Genomic DNA, 23,250 nt, shown 5'->3' with positions numbered 1-23,250 from the left:
CATCATTTGGGAAAAACAAGAGTTCTCAACCAATCAAAAGTGTTCATTTTAGATTATATGACCTAGTCTTACATCATTAGGAAACCAAAAGTGAAATGAACCAATGAAAAGTGTTATTACCAAGTCACATGACTTGCTGTGTTTACGTTAAGCGCTTTGCAGGGCCTCCCGGTTTGCTTCCAGAAACCTGCGCTTTGCGACTCGCTTCGCGTACCAGTTCGCTAACGTAGCACGTCATAGGACGTATCACGCGACAACGTGAAACGTCATGCGGACGGGAGGCGTCACGATGTTGTTTTCTAACGCAGCACTTGCGGTAAAGAAACGTTTACCGGCTCGCGGTCTATTTCGCGGCATCAAGGTCAGCTAACGGGAAGCTTCCCGATTCGCGAAGCGGGAACGAAGAAAAAAAAATATTTAAAAAAAAAATTATTCATAAACATATAAAATATATTTTTGGATTTAAAGAAGAATACAATTTACAGCTACAGATATTAGCTGTTAAAAAACCAATGAAATTCACAGAAAAAACCATAGGTTATAGACCATATATAGTTAGGAATTAGCATTTACAAAACCTTGAAAATTCACTGAAAAAACCATAGGTTATAGACCATATATAGTTAGGAATTAGCATTTAGAAAACCTTATTTTACTCACACAAAACCATTGAAATTCCATATATAGTTAGTTGCACTAACTATATATCGCGCACCCGCAATCCACTGCTGATGATGTCACATATTACATCATTCATGACATGGTCAGTGACATCACTGATGACATCACTGATGACATCTCAAATGACATCACTGATGACATCACTGATGACATCTCATTTGACATCAATGACCACATCACTGATGATATCATTCATGTGACAATACAATGCATCTCCTCACATTTTAATATAACCTCTGTTTCACCCAGTGTTAAAAAGAGAGTATAATTTTTGAAACCATTGACACACCAATACTAGTTACTACATACGCACTCACTGATTGCTACGTCTACACACACCTTCACTCATTCACCCATACAATCATTCATACATACAATCACTCATCTTTACAACACTATCATATGCACTCATACACCTATACAGACACTCACAGTCTGCCACTCATCCATGGAGTTACTCACACACCTAGTCAGTCCTGTAAAGAATCAATGACACTTCCATTTTCTTGTCTATACAGTTAAACATAGAGCACCTTACATTTTCAAACATATACTAACACATACTTACCTTCTTATACAATCATTGATACAAGTACAGATTGATCTGCACAGAGTCACACACCTCCCAGCTAGCCACACACACACTCAGTCTCCCATACAAATACTTGGGCAATCAATCAATAACCCATATAGTTACTCATATAGCTACTGATCAACACATGCAGCAGTTTACAGAACAACAGACATAATGATGCACAAATTAAGACAGTTTAGTCACTAACCCATGCAGTCAGTGAGACACATTTAATCACTCACTCATACAGTCAGTCATGCACCTACTAAATCCTTCGTCCAGACACTTACACATCCACTCATTCTTCAATATGTAAGACATATTTAAACTTTATAGAAACAAAAAATCACTGGATGTTGTTATCAGTGATGTCACTGACCATGTCATGAATGATGTAATATGTGACATCATCAGCAGTGGATTGCGGGTGCGCGATATATAGTTAGTGCAACTAACTATATATGGAATTTCAATGGTTTTGTGTGAGTAAAATAAGGTTTTCTAAATGCTAATTCCTAACTATATATGGTCTATAACCTATGGTTTTTTCAGTGAATATATATATATATATATCAAACAAACGGAGAGCCCACAGCTTACGTGTTCACTTCAAACCGACATTTTATTGAATCAGCATCACGTGGCAGTTGTATCCACCTCTTATAAACCTTACATGTTTCAGCACCCCAGCGCCTTGATCAAAGGTGAGTATCATTTTATCCAAGTGGTCATGTGGTCAAAGATAAGAACCACAATACCCACAATGCAACATATGTAGATTAAAACACAGTCTCTGGCAAGATATGAATTTTCGCTAAAATAGCATTGTATAATGTCAAAGTCCGGCATATTTCAGTTGGCATTGTGAGAAAGTCCATTGTAAGCATAGTGCTCTTCGCTGCCACATGATGCAAATAGGTGCTTGAAGGGAGACCACGAAGTCTGCAAGAAGGAAGCAAAACCTCCTTCACTCCCTTTCTCTTCTGCTTAACATATTAGCATGGCAATCCCTTGTAGCTTGTTATCGCAGGAGAGCGCGTCATGCCCCCTCAATTTAAAGTACCAAAAGAGTTTCCGCTGTACCGGGGGCCTCCGACGTTGCAGGGCGGGCTCTCAAAAATCAGGAACGGAGATCCTGATAGTAACAACACCAAACAAACGGAGAGCCCACAGCTTACGTGTTTACTTCAAACTGACATTTTATTGAATCAGCATCACGTGGCAGTTGTATCCACCTCTTATAAAGACTTCGTGGTCTCCCTTCAAGCACCTATTTGCATCATGTGGCAGCGAAGAGCACTATGCTTACAATGGACTTTCTCACAATGCCAACTGAAATATGCCGGACTTTGACATTATGCAATGCTATTTTAGCAAAAATTCATATCTTGCCAGAGACTGTGTTTTAATCTACATATGCTGCATTGTGGGTATTGTGGTTCTTATCTCCGACCACATGACCACTTGGATAAAATTATACTCACCTGTGATCAAGTCGCTGGGGCGCTGAAACATGTAAGGTTTATAAGAGGTGGATACAACTTTGTGTCAAGGCAAGGAACAACCTACTAATTTGCAAGTTGGGCAGTTTCCAGTTCTGCCCCCCATCTTTTAAGTGGATGGCCCATCCAGGCACACCTAATACATCTATTGCAAGGTTATCTGGGAGGAATAAACAAAGTCCAACTTTCAACTACACCTTGTCATGTGACACAGGAACAGGTTGCAGGCACCAAATAACTTTCTAAAAGTGCCAATTTCAGAACTGTGACTTAAAATCCACTTTACCATTAAAAAGGATTTTTAATAAAAATATTTCAGACACAAAACATGGCATTTTTAACTGTTCCCAATCAAAGGTAAGCTCCTATTGGAAGTAATAAGGCAACTCAATGTTATCCTATAGGGGAGGTAGTCCTCACCATAGTGGAAAACACATTTCTGACTTTTCCACTAACTGGACATGTACAGCTTAACAGTACATGTCTAACTTTTTTAAAATACATTGCCCTCTGCCTGCTGGGATGTGTATGGCCTACCCAATGGGTGAATTATAAGCATTAAAAAAGAAGATTTTGGCTTCGCAAAAGGTTTATTTTGCCAGGTCAAAAGGGCAGTTTAAAACTGCACACACGGCTGCAATGTCAGACCTGGAACAGGTTTAAAAGGGCTACTTAAGTGGGTGCCACAATCAGTGCTGCAGGCCCACTATTAGTATTTAATTTAGAGACCCTGGGTACATGTGGTACCACTTTATTAGGGACCTGCAAATAAATTAAATGTGGCAATTGGCTTTAAGCCAGTTTTACCTTGTTTAAAGGAGTGAGCACAAACGCTATAGCACTGGTTAGCAGTGGTAAAGTGCACAGAGTCCTAAGGCCCGCAAAAATGAGATGAGCAAAAATGGAGGAGAAAGGCTAAAGGTTTTGGGGAAGACCACCCTAAGGCGGACATGTCCAGCAAACCCGAACACAGGGCCTGACCTATATTAACAACCATGGACAGGTGAAGCTCTCACAGGTTGATTGCAGCAGCTCACACCTCCCTTATATAGTACACGACCAATGACACAGCACTGTCATGCCACTGTAATTCATGCATGTTCTGGTACAACAAGCCACGCAGCACTTAGGATGGAAACCAGGCCGCTTTAGGGTTAGGAAAGATTTTAGAGTCCCCATCAGGGCCAATCCACAAAAGGAGCGGGGTACAACACGGCGTACTGGACCCTCATCAACTGCAAAAACGTTTTCACCGCTCCAAACTCCCGTCTAGCAGCCTGACCGTGAAGTTGGGGGAAAATGCAAGGGAGTTACTCTGGTGGACAATATTGCCCTTGTTCCTGGCCATGCGCAAGATGGTGTCTCGATCTCTATAATTTGAGAGTCTCGCAATTATTAGCTGGGGGAGCGCCCAGCACCCGCCTGGGCGCGAGGGATCGATGGGCACATTTGATGATAAACATGGCAGACAGGTTTTCAGCGCAAAAAATATCCTTTATGAGGTTCTCCACGAAAGTCTCCATCTTGCCTACATTGGTGGACTCCAGCAGTCCTGTGAGTCTAATGTTGTTGCGCCGGGACTGTGCCTCTAAGTCCTCGTTCTTGGCCTGAATGATTGCTAGGACTTTTTCCATGTTGAGCGTTTTCCCAGCTCTCTCACTCAGATTATCCTCTGTCGCGGATACCCGCTGCTCAACTTCCCCCATGCAGAGATTTTGCTTTCCCAGCTGTGCTGGCGTGGTCCAGGCCGTGGTTCACTGCCGCCATCATGCCTTCAATGTATTGGAGGCTACGCTGCATGACCAACAGCGTCATTTCCAGTATGGAGGGGCCATCACTCTGGGCATCAGCTTCCGAGGCTGCCTTCAGCGGAGCTTTTGTGGATTTGCGCGCCTCAAACGTGAGGCAAGGTTGGGATTTATCAGTCCTCCCCATGGTAGCCGCAGTAGAGGCCAGGCCGAGCCCACAGTTATGATACGTACAAACAAACACCTACAGCTGCACACAGTTTAAATCTGGGACTAAGCTTTTTCGGGTGTAGCAGATATCCAATCAGTGGGCACCTCACCTGTGTGCGTAGAGGCACGGCACACCATGCAGCGCACCTCCGTCGTGCTAAATGTAAGCTTAAAGACCTGACTGTTGAGGGTGCGGTCAGCGATCCGCCCAGAGGACCCCCTCAGGCCCGTAAGTTTAAAATGACCACTTACCCCCTACCATGCAGAGGAACCAGAGGAAGGAGATCACTACCAGTCCAAGGTAGAGTCAGAGGCCCACTGAAATAAAGAGCACGTGTTGCAGGACACATGCGATACCCTCCGCAGAATACACATTTGCACAGGAGAAAAGAACCACAACAGTCTTTGCAGCCCACTGACCCTCAGCACAACTAGGGCACACTACTAAGGGAAGTACCTCTTCCAGGTGGTCAGCAAGGCCCCGATACGCCCAGTCCCAGTGGTGGTAGTAAAGATAGCGCAGTCCCCAGGACACTTCAACCAGCAAGGGCTAAGGCACGCACCCCCATGATATCGGCAGGAGTGCACCTAATACTGAAATGGTGAGGAATCCAGTAGCAGAGCTCGTTGGCACCCTCTACACATCCCCGTGCCAGCCTGTGAAGGGGGGAAAGGCACAGTATGGGTCCAGGCAGGGAGAGTTTGTATCTTCGTGCAGCAGGGTGCTTTTGGTCAGCTGGTGGCTCTACAGGAGCTGGAGGACCGTGCGGTGGCACCACATGTATGAAGGCGCTAGAAGGGAGACAAGCCTGTGTCGACCGATCACAACAGGCCCATTGTCATACATGTGCGGACTAAATCGATATGTCCCGCGCCGCTGTAAAGTGAAGTCTCAGGCAGCATCGGTCCTCAGCGCCAACTTGCGCCAGCCCCCAGCAGCAGCTTGCAGGTCGCGACCCATGCCCGTACCCACCTCCGCAGCTACCGGCCTGAATAGGGCCGAACCCCACTTACCACCGTCGGCGCCAGGTGAGCCAGCGCCTCCGTCAGTGTTCTCCTCGGCTCACGTCGGGCCTGTCCGCTTCATCAGGCTGCACCCTCAGCAGTGTTCGGCTGCTGCCCCTCGTTCCTCAGCAGGGGCCCGGCACTCCTCCATTTTTTTCTGCTGCTAGCGCCGGGACGCCTCTTTCCTGAGGCAGCTGCGCACTTTATAAGTCTAGTTAAAATTAACATTAACATTAACATTAACAAGTTCATTTTATTTTGTTAAAGAAAACTAGTGCTTTGTACAAGCTCTTCTGCCTTTAACCTCATGCGTGCGGCGGTTTTTCCCGCTGCGCGCTGAAGTTTTAAAAACCCCGCGGTTCATGACGAGCTCAGCTCGTCGTGAGCGCACGGCAGGTAAAACTCATGACGAGCTGAGCTCGTCATCAGCCTCGAAGGGGTTAAAACACACATTATGCTGGAGCAAGGGATTATTCTGCTAAGACACCCAGTTAAATCGCAAGAGGTTCTGTTATTTCAAGCCTACATAAAGTGAGACCATTATATGTGTAAAACAAATTGCTAGTTTACATTCAGGGATATTTTAAGAAGTTCTACCTTTTTGCCCTCCCAAATGCTCAAGATAATGTAGAGTATTTTGAAGCTATGTACTTAAGATTGAGAATGGATGTCCAAATATTTAATAGTTACCTTTCCAGTAGTTAATAATCGTAATTACCGGCTCATTTTTGCTTTCGGTATAGGAGAAACAATTAGATAGCAAAAGAGGATAAGTTTCTTGTAGCTCTAAGCAATGTTTAACAGAATTTAGTGCACTAGTCGGCAAAAGTCAATAACTGTAATTTGCTTCAGACACTGATTAAGCCGCCCTCTTACTAGTTTTTTTGTACTCCATCTAAGCATTACATCTCTGGATTGCGCTAAAAAAATAACAGCCCAGTAAAGCAGCTTCAAAATACCATCCAAGAATCCCTAACACCTGTGATTCTGAAGGTGTTCTACCACAATATCGAGTTTTAAATATCATCCTGCCAAAAAAGCGAATCAAGAATATTGACTGTTACCAATGAAGAACCATTTTTTCTTTTTTAAAAGTGTCCAATACATTATAGGAAATGATAAGAAAATACAGTTCATTTTGTTAAGAAATGGTTGAATTTACAAAATTGGAAGGAAGGTAGACAACTACGTGTTAAGGGGCAATATGAAAAAAATGCGTACAAGTCTCTCCTTAAAATTGAGTATACACAGAGCTGTGAGTAATGGGCTATAGCAGTGGTTCTTAACCTTTTTATTTCTGTGAACCCCCACTTAATCCTGGGACCCCCACTGTGTCATTACTGGAAGCTAGAGCCCCCACTGTTCCATTACTGGAAATAAGTACCCCCCCCCACTTCTCATTACTGGAAGCTAGGGACCCCGGCCTCAATATTTTTCATGCTTTAAACCACAAAACAGCACACAAAACACAAAGAAACAAGCATTCCTCAGTACACAAATTATTACATATTTTATTTAATTCACGAAACAAATATACAAAATAAATAAATCATTTTAATGGGAAGGTCGGAGTTTTTCTTAACTGGTCACTCATCATCCATACTATATTCTGTTTGATGCACTTACACCGTTCCCTCAAATCAATCTGAGGATACTGGCTTACTTTTTAGCCTCAAATTTCAAATTCCTTGCCATTTACAGAACGGTTTTAAATTTTGCTTCTTTATTGCCATACACTTTAATAATCTGTTAATATTATTTACCTTGAGTAGGCTTTGCAGAGCCCAGAGGTCCCCGGACCACAGATTGAGAACCACTGGGCTAAAGGATTAATCAAGGTAAATTAACTTCGATGCAGGTGCTGTAGTGCAATGGAATATTGATTAGAGAGGTTCATTAGAAGCAGGTGGTATAAGCAGTCAGCGATTTTAAAGAGAAATGATGAAGTATTGGATAATAGCTCTTGGTATATTGTTTAAACATTTAGATACCCATTTTGAGAGGGTGCACAACAAAAAGGAGGTTTTAGTATGTCGGAGTTTCCAACCACAGTATGTTTGTGATGATACTAAACATTAAGTAATCCCCTTGAGCATTCCAACCCTTTACACTCCATTCTTACTATTAATGTCTGGCCTTACCTAAAAACCATGCACAATTGTACTGTACGATTGATTATAAAACTACAACTCTTGAACAGACTTGCATATTCACAAAGCTCTCCAGAGTACACATCTGCTTTGAGTTGACAGTACTAAGCCTCACGAATGAGTGTATATTTGCCTGAGCGCCAGCTTGCCTCACATAGGAAAGCTCTTTGGACACCACAGGTTGGAAGCTACCTTTCTCCCCCAGTACCAACGTGGTTTACCAGAGTACATCTAGCTTCCATATGCTTTTGTGTTCACCTCTTTTTCTGTGGTAGCAGTAACCTGCTCCATAGAAGTTTCTTTATTTATAACTAAAAGCCTGTCAAACTCATCTTAATTTTAGAATGTTTTTTAAAAAACAGAGTTGCACAATCACAAATCTATTTGTGCACGCTGTGTCAAGCAGCCTCAAAGTGCAGACAGGTCATAAACTCAGCAAGCATCGTTGGGAGTATATATACATATATATAGTGAGCAAGGTGGTCCGCCGCCAAAACACGTCTTGGTCGTATGGAATACATTTAGCTTTCTTTGGTTTTCAATCCACGGAGTCAGCAACTGCTTGATTTGAAAGCTTGGACTGGTTTGTTATATATATATATATATATATATATATATATATATATATATATATATATATATATTACCTACTGGCGACCGCCAGTAGGTATATATAGTTAGGATTTTTTCTCTATGGGATTTTTGAAAATTCTATGTCTAATAACTTTGGCGTTTGTGGACGGAATTGGCTGACATTTTCAGGAAAATGGCACATTTTGTTTCGGAGCAGCCCCTGAAAATTTGGGGGGGGTTTCGTCAAGGGGGGGCCGAGAAAAAAAGGGGGGTCCCAAAACGCGTTTTTCCCATTCATTTTTCCATAGGGCGGTTGGACTCACTTTTAGCTCGAACGGCTGAATGGATTTACATGAAACTTGGCAAAATTGTAGATATTGTTTGCCCGATGTGCCTTTGCTAGGTCTCAATATATGTGCTCCAATGGATTTTGATAAATTAACGTTCAAAAAAATATATATATCTGTAACAGCGCTCCGGTTAGCGCCCCGGTTCGCGTACCTGACGCGTAACGGAACTTCGCGAAGCGAAGCTGATTGGCTCTCCGGTGTCTGTCAACATTCTAAACAGTCCGGAGCGGCCGCCATCTTGTCTCTCGGTAGGATCGAGAGACAAGATGTGGTGAAAAACGAAGGGGGAAATGAAGGAAAGGGGGCAAGGTAGACCCCTCCTGACCCCCTAGGATTGATGAGGGGGATATTAAAGTGCCCCGCGGGGCAAAAAATAAAAAATACATTTTTTTTTCGATTTTTCGCCGTAGAGGCGCGTCCCGGTACGCGAACCGGGCAGCTAACCGGCAGCGTAACGGGAGTCCACCATCTTGTGTTTTTGGAGCGTCCGGTTCGCGTACCCGGTAGCGTCCATGTAAGCGTAACAAGGGGAAAACCAAGAGAAACAGTAAAAAAAAAATTAAGGGAATAGATTTCCAGCAAACTTGGCAAAATTGTAGGGACTGTTTGTTTGATGTGCCTTTGCAAGGCCTCAAGATATGTGCACGTGTGGATTTTGTCTAATTAAGGTTAAAAAAAATATATATATCTGTAAGCGCGCTCCGGCGCTATATATCGCGCACCCGCAATCCACTGCTGATGATGTCACATATTACATCATTCATGACATCTCAAATGACATCACTGATCACATCATGACACACCTTTTTTTTTTTTTTTTTAATTTGTTTCGCTTCCGGTTCGCGTACCGGCGCGCGAACCGGGAAGCGAATCAAAAGAAATAGAGGTTGCCAGAGTGCTAAACATTCTAGCAATTTTTTATAAAGGGGAGGTAGTTCTGAAAAGAACTTTTTTTAAAATTATTTTTGTTGTTTTATATTTTTTTTATTATTTTTCTGAACATTTTTTTACTTTTTTTGTATTTTTTGAACGGTTTTATATTTTTTTTGTTTTTTTTGGGGGGGGAAACGAAAATGATTCATTATAAAGGGCTCAACAGGATCAACAAAAAAAAAGATAATTTATTTTCTGGGGCGTTTTGGACATTTATGATTGTCAATAGCTGTGTTGATTAAATTTATGCTACTCTCCCTGTAGCAAATCAATTGGCCACAAAAAACGCACACTTGCTTGATATACCCAAACTTCAGCTGGATATTTGGGACCGTCTCCCTCGCCTCTGGTCCCGTCACTGCCTCTTCATTTGATGTACTGGCCACAGGAGGGGGGTTATCCTGCAGGTGACGTACCTGCGCAGCACTATAATTTATAGGGTGCCACCTCTCCATGTGGCGATGCATGGTGAAATTGCCATAGCTGTATTTCTTATCAGTCCCTCTGGACAGATCTTTTTTGCAGATGAGACAGGTAACGTAGCGGGCATTTACTTTCTTTTGGCCCCGGGGAAATGAGTAAAATTGCCAGATGTAATCTTCTTTTACATGGGACCTCCTTGGTTCTTCAGGCAAAAACTGCCTCCCCCCTTGCTCCTCTTCCTCTTCTTCCTCTTCTTGCTGAAGGATAACCTGAGGAGGTGGTCCTCTCTTCCTAGGAGGTGGTGGTGGTGGTGGGGGTGGTGCACCAGCTGCAGCTACTAATGAAACCATTGCTTATTAGTGAAAATAGGTCTTCCTCTCACAAAGTTGAAAGTCAGAGTGAGAAAAAAGGTGGGGGCTTTCATCATTTGGGAAAAAAAAAATGTTCTAAACCAATGAAAAGTGTTATTTTTAGGTCACATGACCTAGCCTTACATCATTAGGAAACCAAAAGTGAAATGAACCAATGAAAAGTTTTATTAACAAGTCACATGACCTGTTACGCTTACGTTACGCGCCGCGCGCCGCGCCCCGGATCGCTTCCGGGGAGCTGCGCTTCGCGCCTCGGTTCGCGCTCCGGAGCAGTTCCGGGTACGCTAACGCGGCACGTCATAAGACGCATTACGCGAGAACGCCATACGTCGCGCTTACGCGACGCGTCACGATGTTGTTTTCTAACGCGGCAGTTGCGCAAACGGAACGTTTACCGGTTCGCGGCACCAAATTGAGCTAACGGGAAGCTACCCGGTTCGCGGACCGGGAGCGAAACAAAAAAAATAATAAAAAAAAAATACTTAAAAAAATTGTATTAAAAACATATAAAATATATTTTTCGACTTAAAGAAGAATACATTTTAAAGCTTTTGATATTTGCTATTAAAAAACCATTGAAATTCACTGAAAAAACCATAGGTTATAGACCATATATAGTTAGGAATTAGAATTTACAAAACCTTGAAAAGTCACTGAAAAAAACATAGGTTATAGATCATATATAGTTAGGAATTAGCATTTACAAAACCTTATTTTACTCACACAAAACCATTGAAATTCACATATATAGTTAGTTGTACTAACTATATATCGCGCACCCGCAATCCACTGCTGATCATGTCACATATTACATCATTCATGACATGGTCAGTGACATCACTGATGACATCACTGATGACATCTCAAATGACATCACTGCAATTAATATCCTCCAGTGGATTCCGCCTTCATGAACAGATTTGTTGCACAATTTAAACTCTCCAGTGAGTTACAAGCACCCGATTCCGGCTGCTTACTGATACAAGTTCAAGCCTGCATGAGCAAACACAGGCAGTCTGTGCGCAGCAGCCTACTTTCTTTCTGTGGTAGTTCAGTCCTCACGACCGGGATTGGCCGTTAAATATACACAACAAAGGTATCCCACCTTTGAGAACGAACTGGAAAGAACTGGCGAATTTTGCACATTTAAAGCAGCATTCCTTTATTCTTTAAAGCCAGACATCGTAAGTGCTCATTTAAAATTCCAGCCCTACGCGTTTCGCAGCTCCTTGCTGCTTGTTCACGGGCTCCTGGCAATGTTCTGAGGCAGATCAGCATGAAAAAAAGAGTCCTCCATTAACAGTCCTTGATAGGCAGCGCCCCCTAATGGGCTTCATTAATAATAGAATTCTGGGATTCGTAGTTTTCCCCACACTGCAATTAATATCCTCCAGTGGATTCCGCCTTCATGAACAGATTTGTTGCACAATTTAAACTCTCCAGTGAGTTACAAGCACCCGATTCCGGCTGCTTACTGATACCAGTTCAAGCCTGCATGAGCAAACACAGGCAGTCTGTGCGCAGCAGCCCACTTTCTTTCTGTGGTAGTTCAGTCCTCACGACCGGGATTGGCCGTTAAATATACACAACAAAGGTATCCCACCTTTGAGAACGAACTGGAAAGAACTGGCGAATTTTGCACATTTAAAGCAGCATTCCTTTATTCTTTAAAGCCATACATCGTAAGTGCTCATTTAAAATTCCAGCCCTACGCGTTTCGCAGCTCCTTGCTGCTTGTTCACGGGCTCCTGGCAATGTTCTGAGGCAGATCAGCATGAAAAAAGAGTCCTCCATTAACAGTCCTTGATAGGCACCGCCCCCTAATGGGCTTCATTAATAATAGAATTCTGGGACTCGTAGTTTTCCCCACACTGCAATTAATATCCTCCAGTGGATTCCGCCTTCATGAACAGATTTGTTGCACAATTTAAACTCTCCAGTGAGTTACAAGCACCCGATTCCGGCTGCTTACTGATACCAGTTCAAGCCTGCATGAGCAAACACAGGCAGTCTGTGCGCAGCAGCCCACTTTCTTTCTGTGGTAGTTCAGTCCTCACGACCGGGATTGGCTGTTAAATATACACAACAAAGGTATCCCACCTTTGAGAACGAACTGGAAAGAACTGGCGAATTTTGCACATTTAAAGCAGCATTCCTTTATTCTTTAAAGCCAGACATCGTAAGTGCTCATTTAAAATTCCAGCCCTACGCGTTTCGCAGCTCCTTGCTGCTTGTTCACGGGCTCCTGGCAATGTTCTGAGGCAGATCAGCATGAAAAAAGAGTCCTCCATTAACAGTCCTTGATAGGCACCGCCCCCTAATGGGCTTCATTAATACTCCGTGGGATCTTAGTCAAAGAAATGTCTTTATTCCATGCGATTTACTGCATATATATGTGCGTGTGTGTGTGTGTTTTTTTAACTTTAAAGGGTTGTGGGGTTATCTAGGGCAATATAAGTAATCATTTGAATTTTTAACGATCATCTATAATGGTAAATATATATATATATATATATATATACATATATATATGGATCTATATAAATACATTAAATTAAGAAACCTAGCCTATCAGTTCGATTGATTGATCTGCTGGAGAAGCTTGTTTTGCACCATTTGAAGAATCGGCACAACATGTTTGACATGTGAACAACTACCCCTTTGTTCCCTGAATATTTTGGTGCACCATGAGCAAGTGATTAATGAGTGGTAGAAGGAAGGGGTCCTATTCTGGAAGTATGAATAGAAAATCCACATGGAGTGCTTTTTAGAGTTTGATTTAATTTCTGAAGCCAATGGAAAATATTTCACATGGTCATGGATGTTACTGGCTTTAGTGTCCATTTACGAATTTGGTAGAATTCCATAAAGTATTTTTGCTGTGACTGTATAAATAAAACCTCCACATGAACTTTTTCTGCAGCCTTTCTTTCCTGTTCCCCATTATTTTTTACCTCCTCTCTTTCCCCACCAGTAGGTGTTGCAGGTTCCATTTCAAGCCTAAATTCTCCGTACGATGTCCCCCACTCTTGATAACCTCAGCGGTACCCTTTAGCATTACACTGCCTTTATCTCTATCCACTCTCCTGCTTCCTGCTGTTCGCCCTCTTCACTTTTAACCCCAGCTCCTCCTTATTTCATGAATCAATTGCTGCACAGCCAGTGAGGTTGGCATTCCCATCACTGGACACCTTCCATATTTTCTTGCTGCATGTACCATCCCATGGACTAATATGCAGTATCTCCCATGTCCGCTCTTTGCTTTTCAGCTCTTCCAAGCCTCCAATCAGCCTCTCAAGATGGGAAACATCCTTTACAACGCAACTTTTACCACGCAGTGCCTTTACGACGCAACTTTTACAACGCAAACCATTACAACGCATTGCGCTGGGGGGCGCTCTAGGATAGGGAATAAGTTTAATTTACTATCCAACACCTTCCCTAGTGTCCACAGGGACTGGAGTTGGAATAGTTAATTAAACTATTCACTATCCAGCACCCCAAAGCGCTATGCGTTGTAAAGGTTTGCGTTGTAAAAACCGCGTAAAGGCATGCGTGGTAAAAGCATGCGTTGTAATGTCATACATCCTCTCAAGATTGCACCTATTCTTTATGTGTTTGTGTCTGTTCACTCTGAGCAGGATCCTAGCCGGCTCTTGTCGGCCTTTCCATCTTGCGATGGTCTCTGTGCATCTCTTCATACTCTAGCTGTGCAGAGGGCACTGTAAATCTGTTGGCGCTCAGAAGGTTACTTAAAACTTACCCTTTTTGTAATTTTAGTATTCTTAACCTTTTCTACTCACTTTCATTGTATTGTTCATGAATTTTATATTATCGTGCTATCATACTACCTTCTAAAGTATTATTGTACCTACTGTATTTCTCTGCTGTATTTATACTGTGCAGTGGTATTCTTCTTTACGTCATTACTGTGTATGTATGATTCAAATCAAATGTTTGGATGTAAGAGGTTTAAGTAACATCAGTTAAAGACATTTATTTAAGCTTAACATTTCCATAGTCCTTTTACAAGAATCACTTTCCAATGAAGTTGAGACTCGCAAACTAAGAAAACAATGGGTTGGTAATGTTTCCTTTTACCAGTTGTTACTTATAATTGGGGTTTAGGACTCTGTGTCATGAATCCATAAATGTTGAGGTTCTTTCTCAGGAGCATTATGGTGAGGGCAGATAGATCTTGTTAGATGCTCTTTTAAACAAGGTTCAATTAACTATTATAATTATTTATGGTATAGAACAGTGTAATCAAGCCTTTTGCAATAACATTAGTTTAAAATGTGCAATGTACAATAATGCCAATTCAATTGCCACCTCAGATTGCAGTCAAATGTGTACCCGGTTTCTAGACAAAAAGTCAGAATATAGGTTTTATTCTGACAGTACATAAAAGGCTTCTAAGAATGCTATTAATTCCAGAGCTTTTTCAGACTCTTGTAGAATCTATAATTGTAACTCTAAAGAATTGATTCCCAAATGGTTCTCTTTCTAGAACTGATTATACTTTCAATAGTAAATCCATGACGCAAACATAATAAAATCAGAAATTGAATCTATTAATGTATCTAGAAACCCAGTGGAGATGGAGATTTATTGATTATCTGTTATTGGGTAATATCTTTACCAAATAATTAATTTCTTTTATAAACTATGTTTTCACCATAAACAAATCCAGATGAGGCTGCCATATCTAATAATTTGGATTCATATATGGCAGCATTAAGAGTGTTTGTTAGCTCCTAAATTGCAAAGAAAATGAAGACTTTTATGGCCCCTTTCATTTCTTCATTAAAGGTCATTATATCATTGGACCCCGCATATCCATGCCTAGCAGGTGGCAGCAAAATCTTTGGAATGGGCTTTCTGCAAGCTACAGAAATCAATTGTAAATCCTAACCTACAGCTTCTTCTAAAGGTGATGGGCTGCAAATTACTACCCGCCATCGTATATGGTGCAATGACATTCAGAGGCAACATGGCTAATTGGCTAGACAGGGCACAGTCTAGCTGCTATAGAAGGCATTCTCCCTACCTAACTGCACATCACATGTCCAAATTCAACAAGAATTGTGGCTGTCGTCACAGCATTTGATATTGAAGGTAAAGTCCTAGCCTATAACTTTAAAGCCAAGCAGGCTAAGTAAAATATGTTAAAAACACAATCAGGGAAGTAATAAATAACGCCAGAACAAGCTAGCACGAGTAACTAAAACTCACATTGGAGGAATGAGAGATTTGGTCAAGTGGCCTCCCAGTATCCATAGTCTCAAAACTGCTAGCTAAGCAAGCAAAACTAATATTGAGGGAACAAGATGCACAAGCTCTGAAGAAATTGGCCCACAGTGCCTGGGCCACAACACTGTATAAACCAGGGGTTCTGCCTACTTACCTTTCATTGCCTTTTGGCATGGTCATGAAAAAACTTCTGATGAGTCTGTGATGTGGATTAATCCCTCTGAAAACCTACTGGTACGGCTGGAGGAAACTTGATGATTCCGACAGACAATGCTGATTATGCGCAAAGGAAGAGGAATCACTGATACATATTTTCTACATCTGCAGAAAACTGCTCCCATTGAGAAAATTCTGGCTGTGGCCAATGTGGCGTACTTTAAACGTCAGGACCTGCTGAGGCATTGTGAAAGCCTACCTGAGAGGCGATTTGTTGAAGCTAGCAGTTTAATTTATGAAATTTATGGAAATTGAGCTAGTACCACCCAATAATGCTTTAGATCCTGAATACTTAACATGTTGCTAAAAACTAAAGACCAAAAGCATTGTAATGCATTGGATCCTGAATTCTTAACATGCTTCTAAAAAAGAAAGACCAAAAGCATTGCACTTTATATGCACTTTCAGAGCAACTCTGACCTAGGGAGGCCTGGAAACCTCATCTTCTTTTGCTGGTCCCCAAACTCAATAGTTAGTGAATACATTGCATTTGTAAACACTTTACCTGTTGTGGGCCTAGTACTGGAACACACACTTTAGATAAAGTCAGCTCTTTAGGCTTGGAAAGCACTTTAACTTATTGCACTTTAACTTGGCTTGGTAATAACATGTAGAATGGGAGAAAAAACAGGATTTCAGACAGTCGATGGAAAAGGTTCACCCACTCTCTCTTTTAACTGTTATCTTTAGACTGCTATTTTGATGTATGCCCCTTTTTAGCATTTATTTATTAGCAGCTAATTCTCTTCCTCTTTTAACTGTTGTTTTTAACTGTAATATTTAGGTATGCCCTTTTAGCATTCACTTATCAGCACCCAATTATGTATTACCCTCGCCAGATTTTAATTCATTGTACAAAAACAATGTATCTTTATCTTTCTCCATCATTTGATACATTCTGAGTCTTGCAATTCTGACTTTTTGCATTCTCTCTCTAATTTAATTTGGGGCTGCAACACTCCTAAAGCCTCTGTGATATATAAAGAATTACATTAGAACTCTTTCTCAAGAAACAAATCTCTTGTAAAACTTCCATGGGAACCTGACCTATCTATCAATTGGCCTACTAATTGAAGAGATCAAATATGGCTCAAGATTCATAAAACTTCTTAATCTGCCAATATTACTCAATTGTTTGTATATATGCTATTTACTCCTGTTAAGTTACATAATTAAAACATCTAGTATGTTTAATGATTTATGTTGGTCCTGTAGAACAAAAGCCGGTGATTAAGTGCATATGTTGTTTTCATGAGAAAGGTGTATATTTTTTCTCAAATTAACTATACCTCTCGTGCTTCAAAACATCTTTTTATGTTATTGGAAATAAGAAGAAATGCCAATGAATATAATCGAATTGATCTTCTAATATCGGTTTCATTTCAACTAATTACTTAATGTTGAAAAGATTGGTGAGTTTGCAGAATGGAAATTGTGCAAATAACAGAATTGGCAACCCTTTACTTTTATGATAATACCAAATCTGATCGGTTTTGGTTACCTTTAACTAAATTCTTTTCAACCAGGCTTGCAAATACTCATTCTCTTCTTTTGCAAGACAACGTTTCAACACTACCATAAAGTTACTACTGTATTAGTTTTGCTACTTTTTATTTTGTTTACTGTATCATTTGTCACTTTTTAACTATATTAAGTTTTACTTTCTATATGATGAAATCGATTTTTGAATGCATCCTGTATCTCTCATACCCCCTTTCTCTTTTTTCTTATTAGTCTTTTTCAGTTCAGTTCATATGTCTTTATTGCAGAATATTTCATCTTAAAAAGACAGTCATAAATAAGCTCTACACTAAGCTAGTCTTTTTCATCTTTTCTCTTCTTTTTGCAGCATCTATTATTTCTCTTATGTACCATTATCTTTATAATTCTGTTTATTAAAATATAAACTTAAAATATGTATTTTGTTCAACATTTATATACAATGTATATTGTTAGTGTGTTTAGTTTATATCTGTTAGGTTTCCATTTGAGTGTTTGTAATCTAATACTTCTTGATATCCTTCCCCTAAGGACTATTATATTATTATTAACTTGTATTGATTTATCTTGCTAATTGATGCTGTGATATTCCTATTTAAAACCATAATGAAAAGTGTCAATCATTTTTGTAAATAAAATTTGCTTCTTTTCATTAAGCTGAAGAGGAATTAATTTACAATCGGTCTGACTCAGTTTTAATCTAGTAGTTATTGTGTTGTTTCTGTTGCAACAAGAGGCTTGGTATTTGTTGTCCTCAATAAATAAAAATAACATACATACCATCTATCTTTCCCTTACTGTTATCTGCTCTAGGTTAGATGGTTCCTTGCAGTCCTTTTTATGTCTCGCCTAGGCAGGGCATGTGCTGTCTTGTTGAGACATGCAGTATACAGTATAGTTGTGGAAGCTCCACCCACTTTCTGCCCATCTTTTTCATTGGCTTGTCTGTTAAATGCTGCCTTACGATTGGTTGAGGGCTTGTTAGTCCCTCCTTATGACGAGCATGTTGTCATTTGTGTCCTTCCATGGCTACTGGCCCCTTTACGGCATGGACTACTTTCTTCCCGTGCCCCCCCCCGCAGTCCGATGCCTTCTCTCTGACACCCACCCCCAGTTCGTACCTCGCCACCCGCACTCACGCACACATGCATTGCCATTTGCAATGCAATAGGTCTCACGTAACAAGTCCTATTGCATTGCCAACACTTGGTATTTTTTACTGCTTTTGAGAGCCGTGTCTAGGTGCTCAGTTTAACCTGCTGTGACACCAGGCACCCGAAGCTCGCACAACGTACTCTACAGCAATAGCTGATTCCTCAATAGTAGGTATTTGATATTTCATTGGTGCGTGTTGAGTGGGTTCTGCATATGCATGTTATTGAGTCCTTTTTCTTTTGGGGCGGAGATTTCAGAGCTTGGTAGGGTAACAAAGCTGCATTCTGATTTATAAAAGCTTAGTGGTGTTTGGAGGACTGATTTAACTTGTGTGGGATTTAATGTATGTTCTCTTAGACGTGGTGGTCCTAGGGAGTGGAAGGGGGAAGTCTTTTGTGTTTTACTTTTTTTTGGAGGGCGTTTGCATGAGGGCGGAGGAGTTGTGAGTGACTGTTTTGGCCAGATTATGATTTAAGTGATCATATCTGAGTTATGCGGCAAATTCCATATGTGTATTACCACATGCGATAATTACTACATGCTCTCAGTTCCCCCCTGCCTGATTTCTTCAGGTAACCAGAAAGACCAACACAGATTCCACATTGTTTCATTTTCTCTGACAAACTCTTGAGTATGGAGATGTATAGATCACATTCAGTATTCAACCCCCCACCCCCTCCCCGGGGAAATGGTTTATACTGAGTTTGATAAATAGCACTGTTTATTTGAGGCAACATGTGCCTCTTGTCTGCTCTTCCATAAAACTGAGTTATTTTTCTTTTTAAGTGATTCATTGTCGCCAGAATCACTGTAAAGCAGTATTGCTGTGAATTGACCAAAATAAAGTACACATACGCGTTTTGTAATTTCAGAACACAATTCAGTATAAACTGCATGTCATACATACATTATGCCATTTAAGCATTGTTAATCTATACATCTACATTTAAGAATTCACTCAGCTGCCAAGGGGCCCCATGTCGTGACTCCCAAATTAATTACTTGCTTTATAGACCTAGTATTCTGGGATTTGAACATGTGCAGGTTTGTGTTGCAAATATTTTATTGAGTTTTATGGAAAAGCACAGTACACAAACAAATGACAATAAAGAATTTAATCTACCTAGGTACAGGTCTCATTGTCTTCCAGGTGATGGTCTGAAAATATTGAACAATCTTCTACAATCATTCGAAATAAGCATTGTCCAAACAACTCTTGGTTATGTTAATACAGGTTCAGTACAGACATACATAAGCAAAAATGAAGATTCTATTTGAAGTAAAGATCAGGTGCCAATGCCATTCCTACCAGAATGATGGACCACATTATTGATAGTAAGAAATAAAGAAAGGTTAAGTAATAAGCCAATAAGAACAAGGTAACAAAACCATTCTTATAACTTTAAACTTGTATGTGTATGATAGGTCAGTACTATAGTAGGCAGCTAGTGGGATAACAATCCAAGATGTGCGGAGGGGATACATTAATACAAGGAAAATCATGAATTCATGGGGGTTGAGGGGGTTCATTTTTCCAAATATTCATCCAGTTTATTCCTAATATGGGAGTCTACTGAAATCCAGGGACATTGTTTTGGCAGGATCGATCAGCCACTCTGTAACTATTTCCGCCATGCCTAACTTAAAGTGTTACTCAAATCTTTCCAGTTACTTAAGATCATTTGGTACGCCAAGGTAAACATGAGATCTAGTACTAGTAAGTCAAACTTCTCCAAATGTGCATTGCCCCTCTCTATAGCATGGCCTATTAGTGTATACATGAAATTCTTCCGAGTTGTTACATTAAAAAATTTAAAAAATTAAGAAATTCTTGAATAAGGGTGTAAATTCTATCCCAAAACTGGTATTAACGCTGGCAATCGAACGTATGCAATAGGATACCTGAATCTGATTTACAACTCCAGCAAGTATCGTCTGGTGAAAGAGGGAGTTTTTTGAGTCTTTCAGGTGTCTAAAAAGTTCTTAGTAAAAGAAGGAATCTGGTCTGTTCAAGATTGGATGTAATGGTCTTAAAAAAAAAAAAAAGTAAACAGCCAAATCCTAAACCACATGATCTTTGCGAGGGGTGTTTAATTACCTATAACCCACTCGTCTGACCATTTATCCTGTTTAGTTTTCTTAACAGGGGCGTGTGAAGGTTTTAATAAGGCATATTGTTTAGAGACATTGTAGGGTGATTTTTAGGTCCAGCAGTATGCACTATAGCCTGGAAGCTTTGTGGAAACTCTGCCCACTCTCTGCCCAAGTTTTTGATTGGCTTAGGTGCTAAATGCTGCCTTCCCATTGGTTTTAGCCGGGATTCAGACTCAGTGTGTCTTTGCTTGCCTTCTAGGCTTGCATCTTTTGCTTACACAGAGAACACTGGGAAGAGCCACTAATCTGAAAACAGGCTGAGGACTTTCATGCCCATGCCCTGTAGGTGATATACTGGGAATGGTTCATCAGAGGTATTTATGGATTGTTGGTGAGGTGGCTTGGCTTCTTTTATGTGAAGTGCGAAGTTTTGATATTCCCTTATTTTCGTGCTTAGTTTGAAGGGCTACTGTGGTCTGAGCAACTGCTTTCATCTAACACTGTCAAGTGTAGTCGGCTATGGCTGGAGGTATTTCTTTGGTATGGAGGATACAGGCAGATGTGTGGGATGTAGCCTGTCTGACTGCTCTGGAATAAAGCAGCCCTTGGGATAAAGGAAACACTTCATAGGAAGATTGCTGAGGCATCGATGAAGCTGGCCATTTCATGATAACCCATTATTTCATTGAGGATGCATGCATGAGTAAACCAGGGTGCATTGTGTGCTTTAGTATTCATGCTGGAATTACTCTGCTTCAGTGAATGTATTTGCACTTATGACAGGTTGTGGTAGTATGGGAGATGTTGCATTGTTATGTAATTACACAACTTTTGAGTAGTGCAGCATTTGCACAACTAATGGTTTCTTGGCGCTCATGGCTTCTTGGCGCTGAAGGATTCTGTAGCCTGGTGCCTCTGTATACCATAGCCTGGTGCCAGCATGATGCATGGCTCCGGGGCAGTGTCGGTGCATTCACTGGCACAACGCATTGCTAGCGCTTTTTGTGAGCCCAAGACGGTGGGTGCGTATTCCTTGAGCTGGTGTACAGTTTACGTATTTTCTGATCTATCCAGATGGTAACATGGTCTCAAAGAGGGCCCTTTTTCAGTTTTTTGTCTCTTTGTCCGCAAAACACACGCCTCCGTTTTTATTGTCAGTGTGTTGTCTGACATAGTATAGCTCTTTTCCTTATCTCTGTGCCAGTGACCTGGTGACACTATCCAGGGCCCATTGGGGGAAGAGAAGGCCAGTCTGGTCTTGCATCCTCCTACCAACAGCCATTCAAGTGTACAGCATTATTTAGATGTCTGCTTCCTCCTGTCCCGTCCCTATTTCATTATCTGTGCATTGCGTGTTCTATAGTTGCTTCCTTTCCAGTCTGTTGTGTGTTCCCTGGCCCACAGATGATGCATGTCTTGGAAAGGGATATCCTGTCTCCTAGTTGATGAATTGGTGTTCTCTGCCACATTTTCTTTTTGCCCCAGTGTTTTTGCCTCAAATCAAAACCCCCTAGCTTCTACTCTGTGTTCACTGCCTTGGTGTTTATTTATCCCTGCTCCAGTGCCTAGGTCTTTTCAGTCTTTGTGTGATTATATTATCTGATGTGCTTTCACTGATTTGTCAGATCCCTGCTCATTCTCTGATGCAAAGTATGTGCCACCCGTTCCATGATGGGTGTACTCCTGGACCTTTTGCTTTCTGCCTGACTGTGTATTCCCTGTACATATATCCATGTGCTTCTCTCAGTGTAGGCATATCCCCTCTCCTATGTGCCATTGTCCATTTTTTCCATGATCACGTATAAGTGTATCCCTATGTCAGGTCCCAATGTTGATAACTCCATGTCTGTTATCCTAGTCCTTTTGTTAGTGTACTCCTGATCCTGGTATAAGTATATCATTGCCCCTCTGTTGCTGTACTGATAACGCTAGTATGTGTCGGTGTCCAGTGTTATGTCTCTTGTTACATTATTAGTATATTATTTGCCCCAGTGGTGCTTTATTGACAAATCTGGTGTGTGTCAGTGTCCAGTGTTGTGTGTCCCTACCCCACTGTATGTGTCTCTCTGTGCTAAATTCAGAGTATTCTAGTTTCATTGTAGTTCACTGGTTTTCCTCGTTGTAAATTTCCCATCATTAATCATCCCTGTTGTGTTGTCATTGTAGACAATGCCTCAGTGTCTGTACTGTATTCTTTCCTATTGTAAGCATTATTTGTTTGAGTGTTTTTGATTCTTGTCTTTCTCAGTGTATTCATTCAACCAAATCATGCCTCCCTGCTCCAGCAATATTTCGCTCCAAAAATGCTCTTTTCAAAGTCCCAGTATTAGTGTCTGTGTGTATCATAGTTATTATGAAATATCACAGTTTTTTCAACTCTTTGACGTGAATAAGGTGTCGTTTATGTAGATAGTTATTTCTGTTGGAACAATGACGTTTGGGCCCATAATGGGGTGGGGAGGGGCAGCACATACCACAGACCAGCTTGTTGGTGTGTAAAAGGCCGCTTTAT

At 41.1% G+C, this 23,250-nt stretch overlaps 1 protein-coding gene across 5 annotated transcripts in view; it reads left to right on the top strand.

The window, feature by feature from the left end:
- The window catches only part of LOC144792165 (oxysterol-binding protein 2-like), a 1,552,312-nt gene that overhangs the window by 876,958 nt on the left and 652,104 nt on the right, over positions 1-23,250 (top strand). The window lies entirely within an intron of this gene.

The sequence above is a fragment of the Lissotriton helveticus genome, chromosome 11 (genome assembly GCF_964261635.1).
Source record: "Lissotriton helveticus chromosome 11, aLisHel1.1, whole genome shotgun sequence".
In the NCBI taxonomy this organism is placed as follows: Eukaryota; Metazoa; Chordata; class Amphibia; order Caudata; family Salamandridae; genus Lissotriton; species Lissotriton helveticus.
The sequence above is the reverse complement of the archived record's forward strand: the minus strand, read 5'-3'. Positions and strand labels throughout refer to the sequence as shown.